Consider the following 21,013-nt stretch of genomic DNA (forward strand, 5'->3'; position numbering starts at 1 on the left):
ATTTATCCAAATTTAGCCTTCCTAGAGGGCACCTGGTATCTGGGGCAGGAAACACTGAGGAAAATGGCGTCGGCTGATGCCTTTATACCCCAGAAGCTCTGACGTCGAGGAAAGTGCGATATCACCTGAGGCCAGACCCAGACTTTGGAATCCGGCCGACCGAAGGGCTGCCTGAGGCAGGACAACCCATATGTTATGACTGCAGATGCATACCTATCGGACATCTACATTTATGGTAGGTACAAAACTGTACTTTATAGAATGTGGCTCCTGCAGAGACTTTTTCTATGCTTATAGCTAGATTGGGAATGCCAAAGATGGATTTCTTTGCTTCCCACTGTCTCCTCATCTTTTGGATAAGGAAAGAAGGAAGAAAACTGAGTATTATAAATGTTCCTTTTTCTCATGACAGTCAAAGAATACTTCTGAAATAAACAGTTGATTCAAGCACAACTAAGTCTATTAGCCCTTTCCTAGCCATAATTCTGTCTTCTTCAGTAGATGTCAGCAGTTTTCCTTGCTGTGCCCTGGGATTTTTCTTTGTCATTTCATAGCTTGGACAATGAAGTTTTGATTTCTAAAAGAGGTTTGTTTTCTTCAGGTGGATATGCTCACAGTGTAGGATTGTATCTCATGTTTATTTGCCTGAAGTTTTTGCACTGCATTATTATGGTGCATTGCTTAATTTTTATCAGTATAGCTCTGGAGAATATTTCTTTCTCCTTCCTATTAAGTCCTTCTTTGTGGGAGTGCTACGCCGTATACCTCTTAAGAGGGAATTGACTTCCAATGAGGTTTGAATTTTGTCCTGGGATAGCAGTGCTTTCTGTTCAATTGACATTTCTTTTCTGGAAGACAACATTTCAGTTACAGTCCATTTAGCTAGGAGAGAGGCAGAGCTAAATGCCTTGGTATGCTTTTTATCTAACATGATTTTTCCGCAAAGATAGGGTGGCCACTGGCTTTGTCTGCCAGACAGTTTTCTCCTTTTTGCCAAAGGCCACATCTGATATTCTCTTAAATTAAACAAACCATTTACTGTTTCCTAAAGTGTTTTTATAAGTTTCTTCGTGTATGTTTAAGGTTGTGCTACATTATTTATTGCCTATGCCACTTGTTGAATTGCATTATCTGGTATATCATCATCTTCTTTATGATAACTTGCTTATTAATTTTCTTTACAAAATTTTATATTTTTAGCTCTGTTTGCCTATATATAGCAATATAACTGAAAAACATCCTTTGACCAGTTTATTTATTTAGCATTATTTGATTACCGGGAAAGTCCTACTGGACATGAATCCTGTTTTCTGTCGAGGCCCAGGGAGAAAAGCCCCAATATACATAGTTCAAATAATAAACTACATAATATTGTCACATGAAGTGCAGTAACAAATAGAATTGACATACAGGATAAATAAAATCAGATCCGAAGAATCATACAATGAATATTAAACAACAATCATAGGATACTGATCACCTAGTAATGTACAGTCAGTAGTGATAACCAATGGTAAAGATGTTGAGCATTTTAAATGTGGGCAAAAAACTCTGAGAAAAGAAATAGATTTTGCAGTTGGGGAGATTAGGAAATGGAGTGAATAAGAGAAGGGAGGAAAGGGGAAAAAGAGGAGCGAAGGATGAAAGAAGGAAGAGAGGAGTGAGAAAGGAAGAGGAAGAAGGAGTAGCAGATAGTACCAGCCTGGTGTAAGACATGTACAGAGCCAGGACTTAAGGAGAAATCTCTTTGGAGAGTGTTTGAATATGTGACTACATGGCATTGCTCTAATATCTGTAGGAATACTGTTCCAGATCTTGGCTACCGAGTAGGAATGTAGGCAGTGACTGGTAAACAAATGTTAAGTAAATATATAAATCCAGTTGCCAGTTTAACCTCTTCTACATAATTTTGAGGTGAGGATCCCATGCATTATGAATCCTAAATGGTACATTTGGATGTACATCTACAGGTATTGATAAAACAGACCAGTTATTTTTTCACTTGCTCCTGTTGTGACATTTTTTTTGTGTGAAAACATAGTATTTTCTTCTGGTGTACTAGCATTATTGTGCATTTGTAACTGTTCCAGCAATTCTCTGCAGAATGCTGTGAGGAATTAATAAGCAGATGAATTGCTACCTCACCCCTTTTGTTACTGTGGGTAGACCAGTAGGTGATAGTTGTGAGACCACTTGGTCATGTACCACCTTTTCACCAGTTGCTACCAACTTTGGCCAAGGGAGGTTTCCCTGCAGCGATTATCTAGGGAATGCTGGCAGTAGCGTTCATCCACCCACCAGTTTTATAGCTTTGTGCTGTATCCATATGTAATGAATTATTGGAGAGACAAGAATCTTGGATATAGTGCAATTTAGATTTTTGATATGTTCATCATAGTAGCAGATGCCTGACATATTCATGTTTGTCCATAAAGGACTTCCTCTCCATGCCATATTGTTTTCTTTCTAGTTGTTTGGATCCTTAAGATACATTTTTGTTGCACTTTCTCAGTGTTTTAATGCAACTGAAATGAGATGCACTTGTAGTGTCAATAATTCTGTGATCTTACAGCATATAAAGCTTGGTTTCAGATACAAGGCTAAAAATGTAAATGGATGTGAAATTGTATTTCAGTCTGTATCTGTAGCTGAAAGTACATATCCTGAGCTTATCACAGTAATTCCTGTCTTCAGATTGCTTCCATGAATCTGTCTAAATTGTACTGAATTTATAAGTATTCATTATGTCTTCTGTACTATTTTCAAGTGTTTATAATTCTGTAACTGTTGTATTTGTTGTTATTGCCTGTCATGGAATTTTTCTCCCCTGGCCTGCACTGAAAAAGGAGATTAAAGCAAGTCAGACTTACCCAGTGAAGAAAGGTAAATAAAAATTGTGGCATAGACATACACAAGTATTTAGAGTGCTAGCCTGATACAGGACAGTAGACTCTTTTATGTTATCTTCATCTTCTGTTGTGCTTCTGCAAACTTGAGTGGCGCACAGAGTGATGCCGTAACGTGGGCCATGGCGTTGGTAGTCCAGGTATTATTTTTGTCATTCTTTCAATTTAATATAGTCTGAATTTTGGGACCAAGTAATAAGTTTTACACCTACCCTAGAGTGAGAATGGTCTATTAGACCTCTCACAGGCAGTGTTGAGGATGTCAGGTTAGCTATGTGGCTGGCAGGTAGAAGGGGATTTCTTCACTTACAGAGTGGGTTAGAGCCTGCCTGTGTGCCTACTAGGCAGGTCTACACCTGTAAATAGTAATTGTGACATATGGGAGTATGTTAAAAAAATTGCTGTTATTCTGAATGCTACATCTTGAACAGCAGTGTTTTTGTGCTAACAGAATGAATAGTACATAGATCATTACTAGACTAACGACTCAGGTGGGTCTTTCTAAGCCTAGCCAAATTTTCCCAAAAGAATAATGATGTCCTGTATCTAAATAGGACATTGAGGGCCAGGCATTTATAAGCTACCTCTCTCCATAAGGGACATGGGTGCCAGGCCCAGTGAAATTTTGCTATTCCCCATTCAGTGGTCTAGGTGCACACTCCAACTGCGTAATAGATGAACTCAGCTTCACACGGATGGGAAGCCTGTTCCATAGGAGGGGAATTCTCTGGGACACACATCTTTTTCTCCAGCATGTTCTGTTTAAGTCACAGACAAAATTCAGGTCCCTAGACCCTGTATCGCTGGTACTGTTTGACATATGAATATGTAGGAGATTCCGAAGTGTGGGGTTTGCAGATGCTTTGTAAACTAGGTGTATATCACCCCTCAGCAATATATAGGAGACTGTGAGTAGAGTGAAAGGGCTTTAAGGCACTCTGCATAAGACTAGTTTGTTTTGCCTTGTATTATTTTTGTAAGGAACCTCTGAGGTCACTGTAATTCCTCCATATGTCTGGTCAGGTACATATCAAACGGAGCATTGTATTCTATGATTGGTCTGATAAGGGCACAGTACAGTGGGATGATGACCTCTTTGGATATAGATGCCATGGCCTTACTTATAAGTTGTGCAACATAAAAAGATATTCTCACCATCGTGGCCACATGGTGGTCAAAGGTAAGGTTACTGCCTATGTGCATACCCAGATCCCTGACCACTGGATCAACTCTTAGGGGTGTTTTACCAACATGATAATTAGCCGGGATGGTTGACTTCCCAAAGGGTAAAATTATTCTTTTCTTAGCATTGAGTTTAAGACCATGACTTTTGGATGATTTGCTAGTTAGAGATGGGCCTTCCTGAAGAATGCTAGTGTCTGCAGGGGAGTCAGTAATAACCCCAGTCTCAGCATTTGCTTCCATTTCAGAGAAATATATACCAAAAATCATCAAGTCTGCACTATTCTCTTGCATGTCCATGCATTTTGAATGAAAGGCAATGGGACAAGTTAATATTGTTTACAGAATTTCAAATACAGAGGTCAGCACCTAAAAATTAATACTCATCTTAAAGTGTTAACAAGGGTTTTAATTTCACTGACTGACCTTAAACGTTTTAAACTACTGGAAGCTGACATGTAAGCCCTTGAAGCTGACAGATGGCATTCAACCAGCACTTTGCTCACCATTGTTACTGTTATAGTGCCAGTAACATTAATGTCATTATATACAAAAGCAGAACACAACGGAAAGGCAAGCCAGCACTGTGAGAGTCCACAAAACACTTCATTAATGCTACTGAGTTCACACGTTTTCATCTACGAAAGACTTCAACAGAAAAAACTTCCATTGACAAAAATTTGAAAATTCCCATTCCGTAAAAGTCTCTGTTGACTATTATGTATAGACAGACACTCGCCTTGTTGTGAGTTAAAAACTCTTGTTTTCTCAGTCCCGCACTCCTTCGAGCCTACTCCATTAGTCTGTGAAAAAAGGACTTTAGGTATACCAATGTCCACAGCCCCAACTGTCTGAATTCCATCGTTGTTGTTGGCGTAGTTTGGGCCAGCCTCATCTCCGACCCCATGGATTTCCGAAGAACGCTGCTTGTTCAAAGAGGTGTTCAAACCTTCCTGGTTTGCAGGTGGGAAGGACCCACTGAGCATCAGCCCCATCGATTGGTTAATGGGTGACAGTAAATCTACCAATTGCGACAACTGTCCAACAAGTTTACGGGTTTCCCCTAAATAGTCTGTCCTCTCCTCCACTTGTTGAGGCGAACTGGCTACACTCTTCATCTCCCAACGTAACACAAATAATCAAAAAAAAGAGAGAGATAAGGCTCCACAGCAATCACCAATAATTAAAAACAAAAGCAGAACACAACGGAAAGGCAAGCCAGCACTGTGAAAGTCCACAAAACACTTTATTAACGCTACTGAGTTCACACGTTTTCGTCTACGAAAGTCTTCATCAGAAAAAACATCCGTTGACAAAAATCTTTTACTTAAATACACTCACTTATTCAAAACACCAATCATCAAACTCCCCTAGTTAATCAATAAATGACGTGAAAAACCACCATAATGGGTTTATCCTCCGGAAAATAAAAAAACACATTTAGTTAAAAGACATAATTTTGAAACTTGTACAACTAAACCTTTAAAGTTTCATAAAAATCTACCCACTATCTAAATAATCCTTTCTAAAATATATATTGTATATTTTTAACTATTGGTGATTGTTGTGGAACCTTCTCTCTCTCTTTTTTTGATTAATGGCATTATACCCAAGACTGAAGCATCTAAGGAATGTCAGCCTCTAGTTGTTATATTTGCAGGAATCAGAAATGCAGTCCAGATGTGTAAAATCCTTTGCATTGTCCCTGAGAAACAACAGTTAATTACTGTGTATGATGTGTTGATTTGAGGTTCTGTGCCATTACTAAAACCAGCCTCCAGTGTAAAAGACCACGCTCTTAATTCCTGCAGCCTGATCCTTTTGACAAAATCATGTTGTTATAAACACATAGTACAAACACGTTTTTTTTGTAGCATTAAAAGTTGGAATGCCTAACAAGACCATTCAACATGAAGTGATATAGGATGCTTCTCATTCTCTCCAATGGAAATTATGTCCTCATATTTCAAACAAATGTTCATATCTCTGGAACCATAGCAGTTATGAAAGAAGCATAAATGGCAAACTGTTCAGCACAATCTACTTTTACAGTGGTAGTATTCATTAGGTTCTAGGTCTTAAACTGACTTTTATAAGTTATAGTAAACACAGTAACTATTACATTGTAATATTTTAAAAACAGCTTACAGTATCTCTATAACTACTCAAGTTACACACATACTGTCAGCAATATTTTATTCATCTAGATGACAGCTTTCATATGAGGCTAAGGAGTTCTGTCTGTGTTACGTGGTTGTTGAGATATTTAGAAAAAATGTGAAAATTATATATATATATAAATTAATATTATAAAAACAACAGTTAATATCTATTTTCCTGCACTGGTCAAATATTAATGCAGTTGAAATTGCCACGGTGTAAGCTTTAAGATGAAATCTTTTAAAACCTTGTACATAACATGGATTTACAATTACTGATGCAAATGTGAACAAGCAATATTTGACGATTAGAGACATCAGTAGGAGTTAACTGCAGATACTGGAGGCGTCATTCAGATGTAATGAGTACGTTACTTGAAGGATCCTTTTCATGAGGGGTGATTTGTACACAACACTGCAGTGAATGCAGTCCTGGCAGTGTGTTCCGTGGACATCCAGGTTTAAATTTCTGATTTGGTATGAGAATTTTAATTGCGTAGTATCTGGTCTTACAAATTATGTAGCAGTGATCTTCAATGTCTCAGTGTATTTATTTTGTCATAAATTAATGACAGGTTTATGGTATCTGGATTTGTGTGAGACTGAGCAACTCAAAGATAATCTAATGCAAAATCTGTAGAAAAGTCATTATCAGGCTGTAATCATGTTAAACTTCCACAGTTACCAATCAGTTGATTGTGAAAAGTGAAAGTAAAAGCATCTGCAATTATGCTTAGATGAAGAACTTGCTGCTTGTCTGAATCCACTGCCTACGTATTAACAATTACATATGCATTGGGAGGTAATTATGATGTTAACTACGTATCAGTTAATTGAGGACAAAGCAGTATCATTTGTCAATTAAAAAGACATTTAATTAGATCATAATCGCAACAGGCCACATATAGACTGCTTAGCTGGTTTCACTTCAGGCTAAGATGTAATTTATTTCTTGGCCTTGCCTTTATGTAATTAAGTTTAGGTTTGTAGAACGCTTGTAAACATAATAGATTTGTAGTGGTGGAAGCAATTGCTTAAGCAGGATAATTATGTTCTTTACTGTACATGGCTATGTGAATTGTATTGCTGTGTCTGCAGTTAAGAATGTATGATACATGTAATATTCAAGTCATGAAGGCCACATGAGAGAGAGAGCTGGTGTACTGAAAGAAGTGATTGTTAAATGGTATGTTAAATGGTATGGATACTGTGAGACCTTTGTTTTTAGTTCTGAAAGTGGAGTTTTTGTGTAGAAGATAAAACGGTATTTACGTGTTATAGCAGCCACAATTTCCGATATGCTGGACTTTCTTGTCTTGTACTCAAACAGTAACAAGGAAGTGTAATCAGGAAGGATAGACTGTGAAAGCTCTTCTGGGATGTTGGTGGTGGCTTTTTAAAATGAGTAAGGGTACAAATATGAGGATTTGTGGCTAGCGTGCTTGAAAGACATCAAGCATTGAATTCAGCGAGCGATCACAGTGACTGCATGTATATATGTACGTTGGGCTGAAAGGAGTGTGGGTAGTCATAGCGTATGATGTTAGACAGACACACTCTCACTTCCATTGGATTAGCTGCTTTCGAGCACGCTAGCCACAAATCCTAACATGTGCAAACCCTTACTCGTGTTTTACAAACCCACCACCAAGATCGTATTTTAACAGTCTACCCCTCCCGATTACTTTGTAAGGAGTTTAGAAAGGGTACTGCTTTGCTTTTCTTTCCTGATGCTTTCTGTTCTCAGGGCAGTAAAGGCTGAGAAAAAGGAATGCGGAACTTGTTTTAAGTGGAATGGGGGACTTGCTTAACTGACATCTTGAGATGCTGGCAGTAAATGGGGAAACCTATTTCTCAAACCTTATTTTTTCAGCCGTTGAAGTGAGAAACCTTCCTAAAAACAAGAACACATTAAAGACAACATGTCTGTGAGGTTTTGTCATACTTCATTAGTCCCAGTTGACACAAGGAGAAGCAACCAGCATTAGCGCGAAAATGTGGTTGCGATAACACACAAGTATCGATAAAACATACTCGCAGTTAGAGTTCCATTTTTTCCTTTCTTCAGAGTTGGAGTGTGACACAGGAGACCATAGCTCCAATGTAATTCAAGGGATTCACAATGAAAATCAATGAGAAAGAACCCATCTTAGTAGATTTACAGTTTTGCAAAAATATTTAATGTACTGTGCCTTTCATTATAGCTTACGTTTAGAGAGCATGACACCCATTAATAAAAAAAGTATAAGATTTATGTAAATCTGAATGTAAATAACTGCACAACGTAAGAAACTTTCTCTGAATTTCAAGATGTGCTGATGGTCCAGCCTTACCCTATCTTCCTTTATATTAATCAGTTAAATAACAGTGACTGCTTGTCTGTATGTATTGTATTGACACTGAGCCACTGTGAGTCATAGTATCAGATTTCATACATTTCTTATTAACTTTACTATTTTCGGGTTATCTTTTTTTTTTTTTTTTTTTTTCATTTTCACATTTTTTAGACTGCTAATAGTTTTATATAATGCAGACTTGTGCGATGATGTTTCTTTAGATAGCTTAACCAAGAAAAGCCACTGAGGCGTTTGTTGCCCCATGTTCAGGTTCACAAGAACATTGTGGTCATTATGTCATTTGAGTATAATGGGTAGTTGACAAAAGAGAGGAAGCGAACAAGATAAATTAAAGCAAATAGGGTGGGGGAGGTTAATGCTGCAGGATACTGAGGCTAAGACTCAGACTAAAAAGTTTAACTCTAGGCAGAATCACCAGTTGGTGGAGGCAGTTCTTCTGCAAGATTCTGAAAGGCCCTGCCTTGTGTGCTTTTTGTACAGTGGAGTGAGGCAGTGATAGCTTGATATTGGCAAACACCAATTAAAGGAACCAAGATTATATTGCCATTGTAGACAGAGCAGTGCCTGATAAAGACGCTCATAAGAGTGGAGGGATACCCTGGATTTTCCTCATCAGAATGGAGGGATACCATTTGCAGTTTGAAGTCCTGAGTCCTGAATAGTAGCGATACATTATAGAAGACTTGAAGGTAGTGGATGGCTGTCACACATCATGCTACTTTTAACCTTGATGCTGTGTGCAGTGTGCTTCTTTTCAAGATCTGACCAAACTGTTGAGTATATATTTGTACTAGGGAAAGAAAATAGGCTGTGAATACCAGAATCTTGGGCACAAAGCAGAGTAGCTCTGATGATACAGTTATCTCCGCTGTCCACTATCTGTAAAAGAATAGGAGGTGCCACTTAAACCTCTGAAATACTCTATCCTGTGATTTTCTCATCTGGAGGTCCATTCATTGTGAGTTTTTAGAGAACACTGAAGATCTGAACTGGCTCAGAGATTCATAAATTCAATTAGAAGTTTCATATGTGATAGTCTACAGCTGTCTAACCACCAAAAGCATTTTCTTTGGAATGTATGTCGAAGAAGAAAGGCATTATTCTTAATTTATTCTGTACCCTTTCTGGGCTTTTTATCTCATTGAACCAAGTCCTGTCTGAAACAAAACTTTGTTGTGTGTGAAGTTCTATTAAGTGTTTGTTCAGTCATTTGCATTTATTTAAAGATCCTGCTTCATGATGCTTTTTAAGGTAGATTTTATTATTGTGTTTTAGCCTTTTACTCTTCGTCTGTGTCCAACCATCCATATTGAAAAAAATACCCTGATGATTCTGTTTCAGCTGTATGCTTAGCAAAGCTGACACATGCACCAAAGTATTTTTCCTCACCAGTGTTGACCTTGTTCAGGGATGGTAGACCCAAAGTAGAATTTTTTGCTTAGCAGAAGGAAATGTTAGGCCCTGGGGACAGGCGTTGTCTTCTCCAGCAAGCCTGTGTTAAGCAGTCATGGTCTGCCATTCGACTTGGTACTGGCCCACCTCATGTAGCGTGCTTGCCAGCACTGGCTGTTGGCTCTGTTATTGGGAGATTGTACAGCTGCTGCCAAGAAAACCAACTAATACCAGGATATATATTTTTTCCATACTCATTTCAGGGGTCTTTACTTGCCTTGAGAGAAAGAAAAACATCCACATCTTCTTGCATGGAACTTAACACTGATGTGGAAAAAGAAGTCAAAAGTTTTTTTTCCCCTCTAGTGTCATCTCACCGGTCACCACCCAGTGATTTACAGTCGTCACAGGACCATCTGATTTTCAAGGCACTTATTATTCACACAGTCATTTATCACACAGACTTCTTTAAATCTCGCATGAACAGAGAGGGAAGGATCAGCTTCTTTTTCATCATCAGCCCCTTCCATAGGCTGTACTGCTTCTGACAGCAGAGTTTTCAAGTTTGTCAAAAGCTATCTTACGCATTCTTAAACAATCATCCTAGCACCTGTAGTGAAGGAATATGAGACATCTCACCTTTTCTTTGTCTGATGCTGACTTGAATTATTACTTCTTTTTCTATGATGGTTTTAGAAGGAAGTTCTGAGCAGTCTCAGTACCTGTCTCATTCTGAAGAACATTAGTTTAGTGAATTTCTATATGTCGTACAGATAGATATGGAATGACCCATGTCCAGTCTCTGCTGTCTTTTTTCTTCTGTTTCTGAGTATATGAGAGACCAGGATCCCTTTAATTGTGCAGTTCTTTAATAGTTTCTAGGATACTATTTCTTATTTATGTGTCTGTTTGTTGACCAGGGTGAAGCAGTGATTCAGCAGGACCATATTTAGGCTCACCCCCAGGTTTACAACTAAGTCTATAAGTTAAGCAACACATTTAAACATCACTATTACATTGCAAAGTATTTTCAGCTAGCAGTATAGTCCACCAATAAACAAAACATTTCAATGTTGCAGTCATATTTCAAAGTATTGACAATAGGTAGCATGTGCTAATAAGTTAGTAGTGGCAGATCTAGAGCAGGTTAGATGGAGGTCCTACTACTGACCAGACATTAATGTCAGCAATCATTTAGTGATAGTTCCACTTCTTTGTGCTCTCACTCCTCATTGTCATGTCATGTTCAGTATGTTTATCATCACAGGATCATAGGAGGTTACTAGGCTGTTGGCCCTAAGGCCTGTACAAGCCTTGCCATTTTATAGCCTTGTTTCCTTATGGACCAAGCTATATAATCAATGTTTGTGCACAAATCTAAGATCGGCACTGGCTGCCCCTGTCTAAGAGGGACATAGGTAAAACCTCCAGTGTCAATTTACAGTTTCTCATCCAGCTGTTTTACATGAATTGGGAGTTTGTTCCAGAAGAGTGGCAACCTCTGGGAGATGTATCTGTCACTCCATCATGTCCTGTTAATATCGCAGGCTAGGTTAAGATTCCTAGAGTGAGTGAAACTTGTCCCATTAGATTTGCGGAGGTTTAGCAGCTTCATCAAGGCAGGGTCTGAGACTGCTCTGCAGGCCAGGCACAAGTCGCCTCTAAGCAGTCTGTACGATATTGAGTAAAGTGATAGAGCCTTCAGTCTGTCTGTGTAGGTCATGTGTTGTAAGCCCTGAATTTTCTTGGTGACAAACCTCTGAAGTCTCTCCAGTTGCTGCAGATTTCTGGTGAAGTACATACAATTGTGTTTTGTTACTGGTCTGATGAGAGCCGAGTACATAACCTACTGAGTACATGCCTAATATACAAAGCTATGTCAAACCCAGAGCTTTTGGACATGCTACACTTAAAGAAATCCCAATCTCTCCAATCCACATGCCCCAGGGACATAAACCTTGTCACCACAATAAACAGAACATGCTGGAGGGATAGATTCCTGTCCCAGAGACTTCCCATACTCTGTAACAAACTACCCATTCATGTCAAGCAAAGTTTCTCATTGGCCCTCTTTAAGAAAAATCTTGATGACTGGATGGGAAATAGTAAATTCACCCCGGGGATAACTTCTGCAGCACTCCTTGACAGGAGCACAGGAAAATAATTTAAGTGGTTGGCGAAAGCCAGGGAACCTTTTTGGCTAGGCTTATATAGGCCGCAGGGCCGATAGCCTAGTACCTACCTATGAACCTACAGCGGAGTTTTAATCTCCTTAGCTTTGGATGTTATACCCTTGCTTATGAGGTGTGCAACATAGAAGGCCTTCCTTACTGCTGTGGATACTGATATCTCACCACCAGGTTTGAACCTATGGGGATATTATTATTGTTGTAATTAGCAAGGATGTCTCCTATGCCGAAGAGGATGATAAAGGTGGTGCTTCCTCTGACCCTGGGAACTATAGACCTATTAGCTTAACTAGCCTTATCTGCAAGGCCATGGAGCTTATCAACAAAGATATAGGTAATCTCCAAATGCTTGACCCTACTCAGTTTGGATTTGTCAAAGGGAGATCATGCCTGTTAAACTTGGTGGACTTCTTTGAGACAATCACCATGGCTCTGGATGAGGGGGAATCTGTACATACAACCTACCTAGACTGAGCCAAGGCTTTTGACTCTATCTTTCACTCAAGCATCATTGACAAACTCACCCAGTGAGTGTAGTTCTCAACAATTTCCCTGAAAACGACAAATTGTACAAGGAACAGAGCTTTGAGTGTATCTTAACACTGTTTTACTCCAACAATAGCCGCAGCAAAAAAAAATCCATCTTTGTTCTTATAAATACATAGTTAAAGTTCTACAAAGACACACAGTAATGCCCGTGTACACTGAGCAAACATCAGATCATTATCATTCACATATAGTCCCCCCACCTGGAAGTTGGAGTTATATACCTGCAATGACTCACTTTGATGAAAACAATGGTTACATTAATATATTTTTGTCAAGACACAAATCATAGTTTGTATTGCTTCACCCAATACACTTCAGTCCTGCAAAACAAGAATTACAAAAGCAAACAGCAGGTAGAACATCTGTCTTAGAGCATCTGTTAATTGCTGAAAATGGAAAGGTCTTGCTGTAGCTAGTCTTTTATAGTAGAAGTGAAGTGGTCAGGTCTGTAAAGATGACCGTGTCATCTGTATACAGTATTACTGAATGGAGTTAATGTCAAAAAAGGAGAAAAGTATGGGGAAATAACATAGAGGAACTCCTTTGGTAATGGGGACAGCTGGTTGTGAAAAAATAGAGCGAGTATGGACTTTGAAGTATCTGCACAATAGAAGTCTTTGAACTGCATGTTAGCTAAGGAACTGATGCAGGCCACAGTTAGAGAATTAAGCAAGAGAAGGTGATCAGCTGTGTTGACAACTTTTGATAAATCAATAAAGATTTCACTAGTTAAGAGGCCTTTATCTCTCTTTAGCAGTACATCACCTGTAAATGTGTAAAGGTCAGGTAGGGCATTGTTCTTCAGCTTGTCCAGAAGCCATATTGGTGATGTGAGAGTATTCTAAAGCTTTGTAAGTAATTCTCTAGATGGCTGTAAATTATTTTTCTAGTATTTCCACAGTGGTAGAGAGTATTGAAATTGAGCTTTTAGTAATCAACTATGTTTGGGTTTACTTTTTTTTTTTGGAACTGGCCTGACTGTGGCTATTTTACATTTTGTGGGCTTGACAATTTTAGTGATACATACATTTTAGAGGTGTTTTAAAGGGTGGAAGATTTGCTTTTTTGCATAGTAAGATAAACCAGGGGTAGAGGTTGTTTGGCCCTTGGGAGCATGCATTTGAGAACTAATGATGCCCCTTTTTGAGGTCAGGGTCGGTTTGAGGTGAGGGTGATAGCACTTTCTAATCCCCTTTTTGAGAGAGGAGTAATGCAGGGTTGTAAGGAAGGAAAGTTATATTCTGCTGTAAATCCTGTGCTATTATACCATGAGCAGAAGGAAGGTGGGCGGTATAACAAGAGCAGAACGGCATGTGTTCTCCATCCCAGACCCTTTTCAACAAATCCACATCCACTAGCATTAACAGGCTGGATCAAAGGGCATTTCTGTTTAACCTTTGGAGAAGTGTCACCCATAGCACATTTTTAGAGTGTCATTTGTCAAAAACTTGGCTTTGAAAGGCAAAACTAGTATTCCAACCAGTTTAAGGCAGTAGTGCTCACTGCTTTCTCACCCAAAAGTTGAACATATTATCACTTACAAATATGGTACTCGGGCATATACAGATCCTTGTAACCTTCCTGGAGGAAACTGTTGTAACTTGAGTCCTTTCAACAACCCTACAAGCCATTGTGTTATTTGTTGTGACAGTTAACATTTTGATAGTTGATCTTTTCCATCTGTTTTTGGTCCACAAGAAAACGGAAGAATCTGAGTTCATTTTGCTGCATTTCTCTTGTTATAGTCCATCACAGCTGAGATACTGCTCTTGTTTTATCCATCTACAGAGATGTGGGGCTTTTCATTTTTATTCCATAAGCAGAGAGTCAAAAATGGTTTGTTATATACCATTGCCACTGAACTACAGAGTTGTATTTCTTCTATATCTCCAGTAAGAATGCAAATAGATAAGCAAAGCTTTTGAATTATCCCTTGTTTGATGGGGTAGCCTTTGTTTAAGAAAAAAAAAAAACATAGTTTGTAAGTAGTACTTTTCAGCCTGTTCTTCAGTGTACCCAACCACTGGGGATGCACAAGCCAGTGCATTTCTTTGTGCCGATCCCAAGCCTGGATAAATGGGGAGGGTTGCGTCAGGAAGGGCATCCGGCATAAAACATTTGCCAAATGATATATGCGGACGACAGTACAGATTTACTTACCGGATCAGTCGAGGTCCGGGTTAACAACAACCACCGCCAGTACTGTTAGACAACAGGGTGCTGGTGGAAATCAGGCTACTGTTGGCTGAAGGAGAAGAAGAGGGGGAAGGCATGCCCCAAGGCAGGAAGAGAGGAGGAAAGGTTAGGAGTGTGGTAGTGAGGGTAGGAACTTTGAATGTTGGCAGTATGACTGGTATAGGGAGAGAGCTAGCTGATATGATGGACAGAAGGAAGGTTGATATATTGTGTGTGCAAGAGACTAGATGGAAGGAGAGTAAGGCTAGGTGTTTTAGGAGGTTGGTTCAACTTGTTCTGTCATGGCGTGGATGGGAGGAGAAATGTTGTAGGGGTTATCCTGAAGGAACAGTATGCCAAGAGTGTTTTGGAGGTGAAAAGAGTGTCAGTTAGAGTGATGTTTATGAAGCTGGAAATTGATGGTGTAATGATGATTGTTGTTAGTGCATATGCTCTGCAAGTTGGGTGTGCAATGGATGAGAAAGAAAAATTTTAGAGTGAGTTGGATGAAGTGATGATGACTGTACCTAAGGGAGAGAGAGTGGTGATTGGAGCAGATTTCAATGGGCATGTTGGTGAAGTGATCAGTAGGTATGGTGTTAAGCAAAGGAATGCAGAAGGTCAGATGGTAGTGGATTTTGCGAAAAGGATGGACATGGCTGTGGTGAATACATATTTTAACAAGAGGGAGGAGCATAGGGTGACATACAAGAGTGGAGGAAGATGCACACAGATGGATTATATCCTATGCAGGTGAGCCAGTTTGAAGGAGATTGGGGACTGTAAAGTGATGACAAGGGAAAGTGTAGTTAGGCAGCATAGGACGGTAGTCTGTAGGATGACGGTGATCAAGAAGAGGTGAGGGCAGCACCAAGGATCAAATGGTGGAAATTGAAAAAGAGTGATTGTAAGGTGGAGTTCAGGGAAGAGTTAAGACAGGCACTGTGTGGCAGTGAAGAGTTACCAAGTAGCTGGGTAACTACAGCAGAGCTAGTAAGTGAGACAGCTAGAAAGGAGCTTGGTATGATATCTGGACAGAGGAAGGACAACAAGGAGACATGGTGGTGGAATGAGGAAGTACAAGAGAGTATACAGAGAAAGAGGTTGGCGAAGAAGAAGTGGGGTTGTCAGAGAGATGAAGAAAGTAGACGAGTATAAGGAGATGAGGTGCATGGTAAAGAGAGAGGTGGTGAAGTCTAAGGATAAGGCATATGAAGTGTTATATGAAAGGTTGAACACTGAGGAGGGAGAAAAGGACCTATACCGATTGGCTAGACAGAGGGACCGAGCTGGGAAAGATGTGCAGCAGGTAAGGGTGATAAAGGATAATGAGGGAAACATGCTCACAAGCGAGGAGATTTGGTGAGCAGATGCAAAGAGTACTTTGAGGGGCTGATGAATGAAGAGAATGAGAGAGAAAGTAGGTTGGATGATGTGGGGATAGTGAATCGGGAAGTGCAACGGATTAGCAAGGAGGAAGTAAGGATAGCTATGAAGAGGATGAAGAATGAAAAGGCTGTTGGTCCAGATGACATAACTGTGGAAGCATGGTGGTGTTTAGAAGAAATGGCAGTGGAGTTTTTAACCAGATTCATTTTCCAAAATTTCATTAAACAGAGGATGCCTGAGGAGTGAAGAAAGTGTTTTGGTACCAATTTGTAAGAATAAGGGTGATGTGCAGAGCTGTAGTAACTACAGAGGGATAAAATTGATCAGTCACAGCATGAAGTTATTGGAAAGAGTAGTGGAAGCTAGGTTAAGAAGGGAGGTGATGATTAGTGATCAGTGGTGGTGCTGCGGTAGCATTGTCACCTCACAGCAAGACGTTGTCCCATTTGATTCTCAGCTAGTTCTATAAAGTGTATTTTGATCTCAGTGAGCATAGCAATGCAGTCACTTCTACGTAAGAAAGTACTGTTATGTTTACAGTATTTCAATATTTGAACAGTGATATGCCATTTTATTAATCTGCATTTGGCTTGATTTAGAATGTGTGTGTGTATATATATATATATATATATATATATATATATATATATATATATACATACGCACATGCATATACACAGTAGAACCTCTATAAGTTGACATCCAAGGACTGTAACAAACTGGTCAACATAAGGAACTAGGCCTGCTATACTGATGCGTACATGTACTTTACTTTCTTGTACAGCTTTTATTAGAGAATGTCATACAAAATCATACATAATCAGAACACAGTGAAATCATACAGTGTCATACAAAATCAATACATTTGCTGTTTTCTCATGGTTTAATCATTCTTTCTGCAAAAAGAGTCAATCTTGGTCTTTTCCTTATTCTTATTACAAAGGTAAGTGGAGAAAGCACTCGCAACACTGGCTACACCATGCAACATACCTGGGCATTTTTCCACAGCAAATAACTTCAACTGCATTATCAGATGCCTGACATCCTCTTCTTTTGGAATCTCTGGAATTTCTGTGTCATCCTCACTTGCTTCTTCCACTTCATCAGCTGCTTCATGCACTTTTATGCTGGTCTGTACTTCAGTCAATATCACTTGGAAAATTGCTTCTGGGTCAGGTTCATTACAGGTTGCCACCTCATCATTTATTGCAACAAAACCTTCAAAATGTACTCCTTCGAATTCTGCCTTGGAGAGATGGACTGTCTGATAGGGCCAAAATATCATGGTCTTAGGTTGTGACAAATCCAGCTTTCTTGAAACAGTTCTGTATCATTTCTGGCTGAACTTTATTCCAAGCAGAACTGATCCAGAGGACAGCATCCAGAGCGTTAACTGATGCAGCTGATGAAGTTGCTTCCACACGCGAACCACAGGTTTGTATTTTAGTAATGACCCACTGCAGGAGCTGGTCTTGGTAGTGCATTTTAAATGTTTTGATGATACCTTGGTCAAGAGGTTGGATTTTTGAGGTTCTATTTGGAGGCAGAAATTTCACTGTCACGTTTGTGAGATGATTCACTTGCGGGTGGCCAGGACAGTTGTCTACTGTCAGTAGAATAGACTCTTTCTTCTTCTTCATTTCTCGGTCGATACCCCTTACCCACTCCTCAAATAGGGGGCCAGTCATCCATGTGCATTTGTTTGATCGCCAAGTGCAGGGGAGGTCTTCTGGCTTCAGGTTCTTGAATACACGTGGCTTTGCTGATTTACCAGTCACCAAAGGCTTTATTTTCTCTCTGGCTGAGTTAGTACAAAGCAGAACTGTGAAATGTTCTTTGGAAAGTTTTCTGCTCTTACGTTTTTCACCCTTCATGATGAGGCTTCTGTCAGGCATTGCCTTGAAAAAGAGTCCGCACTTGTCAGCGTTAAAGATGTTGCCTTCTTTGAAGCCTCTGGTGAAGTCTGGGAACTTTTTGATGAACTCTTCCACAACTTCTTCTGGAACTTCATTGGATTCACCACACAAGACTTTCTGGGAGATCTCATGTCACAGTTTAAATTTCTCCTGCCAACCACTTAATGCTTGGAAATCTGCCACCCCAAATTCCTGTGCAAATTTTTTAGAAAATACTTGGATCATCGTCCCGGAGATTCGGGCATTAACAGTCCTCATTCATTTGAACCAGCTTAATGTGGCTTTATTGACTTCATCGAAGGAAGTTTTCCTCCTTTTCCAATGTAGGTCTCTGCTTTCCTTAGCATATCTGTCCAAGTACTCATAGGTGTGTACTAGGCTAATGGCCCTGGAGCCTTTACAGGCCTAGCTCATAGAAGTGCCCTGGCATCGTGCTGCCCAACGTTCGTTCCCAGTACCTTTATCAAGTAGAGCCACTGGAGTGATCACCAGGATGAACTTTCCATTTCCCATCCACTCATCAAGATTTCTCTTAAAGAGGGCCAGTGAGGTGCTCTGCTTGACATGTATGGGGTGTCTTTTCCAGAGCATGGGCATTCTCTGGGTTATGAACCTGTCCCTCCAGCATGTTCTGTTGATTGTGGTAATGAGGTTGAGGTCTCTGGAGCATGTGGTGCAGAGGGATTGGGATTTCTTTAGATGTAGCATTTCTAACAGAGCTGGGTCAGACATGGCTTTGTAAGTCAAGCAGAGATCGCCTCTTAGTAGACGATATGAGATAGAGAATAGCTGGAGTTTTTTGAGTCTGTCCGTGTAGGACATGTGTTTAAGGTTCAGGATCCTCTTTGTGAGGTACTTTTGTGGCATTTCCAGCTGTTGTATGTGTCTAGTGAGGTACATGCCAAATGGGGCATTATACTCTATGATTGGTCTAATGAGGGAAGAGTAGAGAGAGAGAGATGACGACGTCTTTCTTCCTGGATGCAAAACCCTTGGTAATGAGATGTGCTGCATAGAAGGACTTTCTGACCACAGTGGCAATGTGGTGGTCGAAGGAGAGGTTGCTGTCAACCTGTATCCCCAGATCTCTTATAACGCCTTCAGTGTTTAGTGGGCTCCCATCAATGTGGTAATTAGTGGGAACTGAGTTTTTCCCAAAGGGGATGACGACGCATTTTTTGGCATTAAACTTAAGGTCATGGTTTGGACACCAGTCATTGGTCTCAGTGAGGCCTTTCTGTAGCATGTCTACACCACTTGGGGAGATAATAATGGCTCCCAACTTGCAGTCGTCTGCGAACTTGGTCAACCAGAGTCCCTACGTGTTGGCCTGGACTTCTGAGAAGTAGATGCCAAACAGGAGAGGACCCAGGAGCCATCCCTGTGGGACTCCACTTGTGACTCGTCGGCAGTCTGACTTGGAGTCCACTACTTTCACACTGTTGGTTCTATCTGTGAGACAATTTGCAACCCACCTAGTGAAATAGAGGTTGATGCCTAGTTTGGTGAGTTTATCAGTAATTCCTGAGTGGGGAATGGTATCAAAGGCCTTGGCCAGATCGAGGTAGGCTGTATGAACTGCCTTGCCCTCATTCACAGCTCTGGTGATTGACTCAAAGAAGTCAACCAGGTTGAGCAGGCATGATCTACCTTTCAAAAAACCAAACTGAGTGCGATCTAGAGTTTAGAGATTCCCTGTATCCTTGTTAATTAGGTCCATGATGATGCACTCCATAGCTTTATATATCAGACTCATCAGGCTAATGGGGCAGTAATTCCTAGGTTCTGTAGTCACTCCCCCTTTATGGAGAGGGATGCCTGTAGCAGTGCGCTATTCGGTAGGGACAAAGCCTGAGGTGAGGCTGTGATTGAACAGGGCACACAGATGTGGTAGCAGTTCACTTTGTAGTTCATGTAGAACACATCCAGGGATATTGTCGGGTCCCTTGGAAGCTGCATTCTTGGCCTTGGACAATGCAACTTTACCCTGTGCTGCAGTAATGCTGTGGCATTCCTCCGGTATTGTGATTGGTCCTTTAGGGGGGGAGAGAGGGGTAAAGTTGGCACTGAATCTGTCGGGCAGTATGATGGCAACATCTGTTGACTCAGTATGGGAGGCACCATTGTGCAGTAACTCAGAGCAAACCTGGGTATTGCCATGGTGATACTTGATGTAACTATATAAGGCTTTGTGGTTGTTTTTAGTGTCTGCCGCAATTCTGCCTTCATAGCTGGCTTTAGAGGTTTTGATGAGGGATCTCAACATTTTGTTGAGGCTAATAAGGGAGTTTTTCCACTCTTGGGACTTCACCATTTTCTGCAAAAGTTTCTTCCTTCTGTTGTAGAGTTTATTAATGGCAGGGTACCACCAGATTGGCTTCCTTGTTTTGGAGGAGGGCGTCTTGGTTCTGTTGGTTATGGCTAGTTCCATGCATGCGTCTTTGTACAGTGCATTGGTGTATGATTCGGCAGGCATGCATCTATTTTCCATTGACATGGGTGCCATGAAGTTATCCACCTCTGTTCTCAGGAGCCCAAAGTCAACTTTGGAGAAGTTTTTCATGGTGGTTACCTTTGCGAGGGGGGTGGGGGTGGGGGGTGAGATGTGAATTTCCATGGTGATTAGTTTGTGGTCAGATCTAACCAGGGAAGACTTGACTATTGGTGTAGAGCAATAGTTGCCTGTGTTAGTAATAACCAGGTCAAAGATGTTGCCTCCTCTAGTGGGGGTAAGAATGAGCTGGTCCAAGGTACTGGAATTGATGAATTCCAAGAAGCGTTGGGCCAGTGTATTGGTGC

At 40.3% G+C, this 21,013-nt stretch overlaps 1 protein-coding gene across 1 annotated transcript in view; it reads left to right on the forward strand.

Annotated features, from left to right (window-relative positions):
• BCKDHB (branched chain keto acid dehydrogenase E1 subunit beta) overlaps nt 1–21,013 on the forward strand; it is a 2,914,018-nt gene that overhangs the window by 2,727,725 nt on the left and 165,280 nt on the right. The window lies entirely within an intron of this gene.

This window comes from Protopterus annectens, chromosome 1.part1 (genome assembly GCF_019279795.1).
Source record: "Protopterus annectens isolate FY-2018-M chromosome 1.part1, PAN1.0, whole genome shotgun sequence".
Classification (NCBI taxonomy): domain Eukaryota; kingdom Metazoa; phylum Chordata; order Ceratodontiformes; family Protopteridae; genus Protopterus; species Protopterus annectens.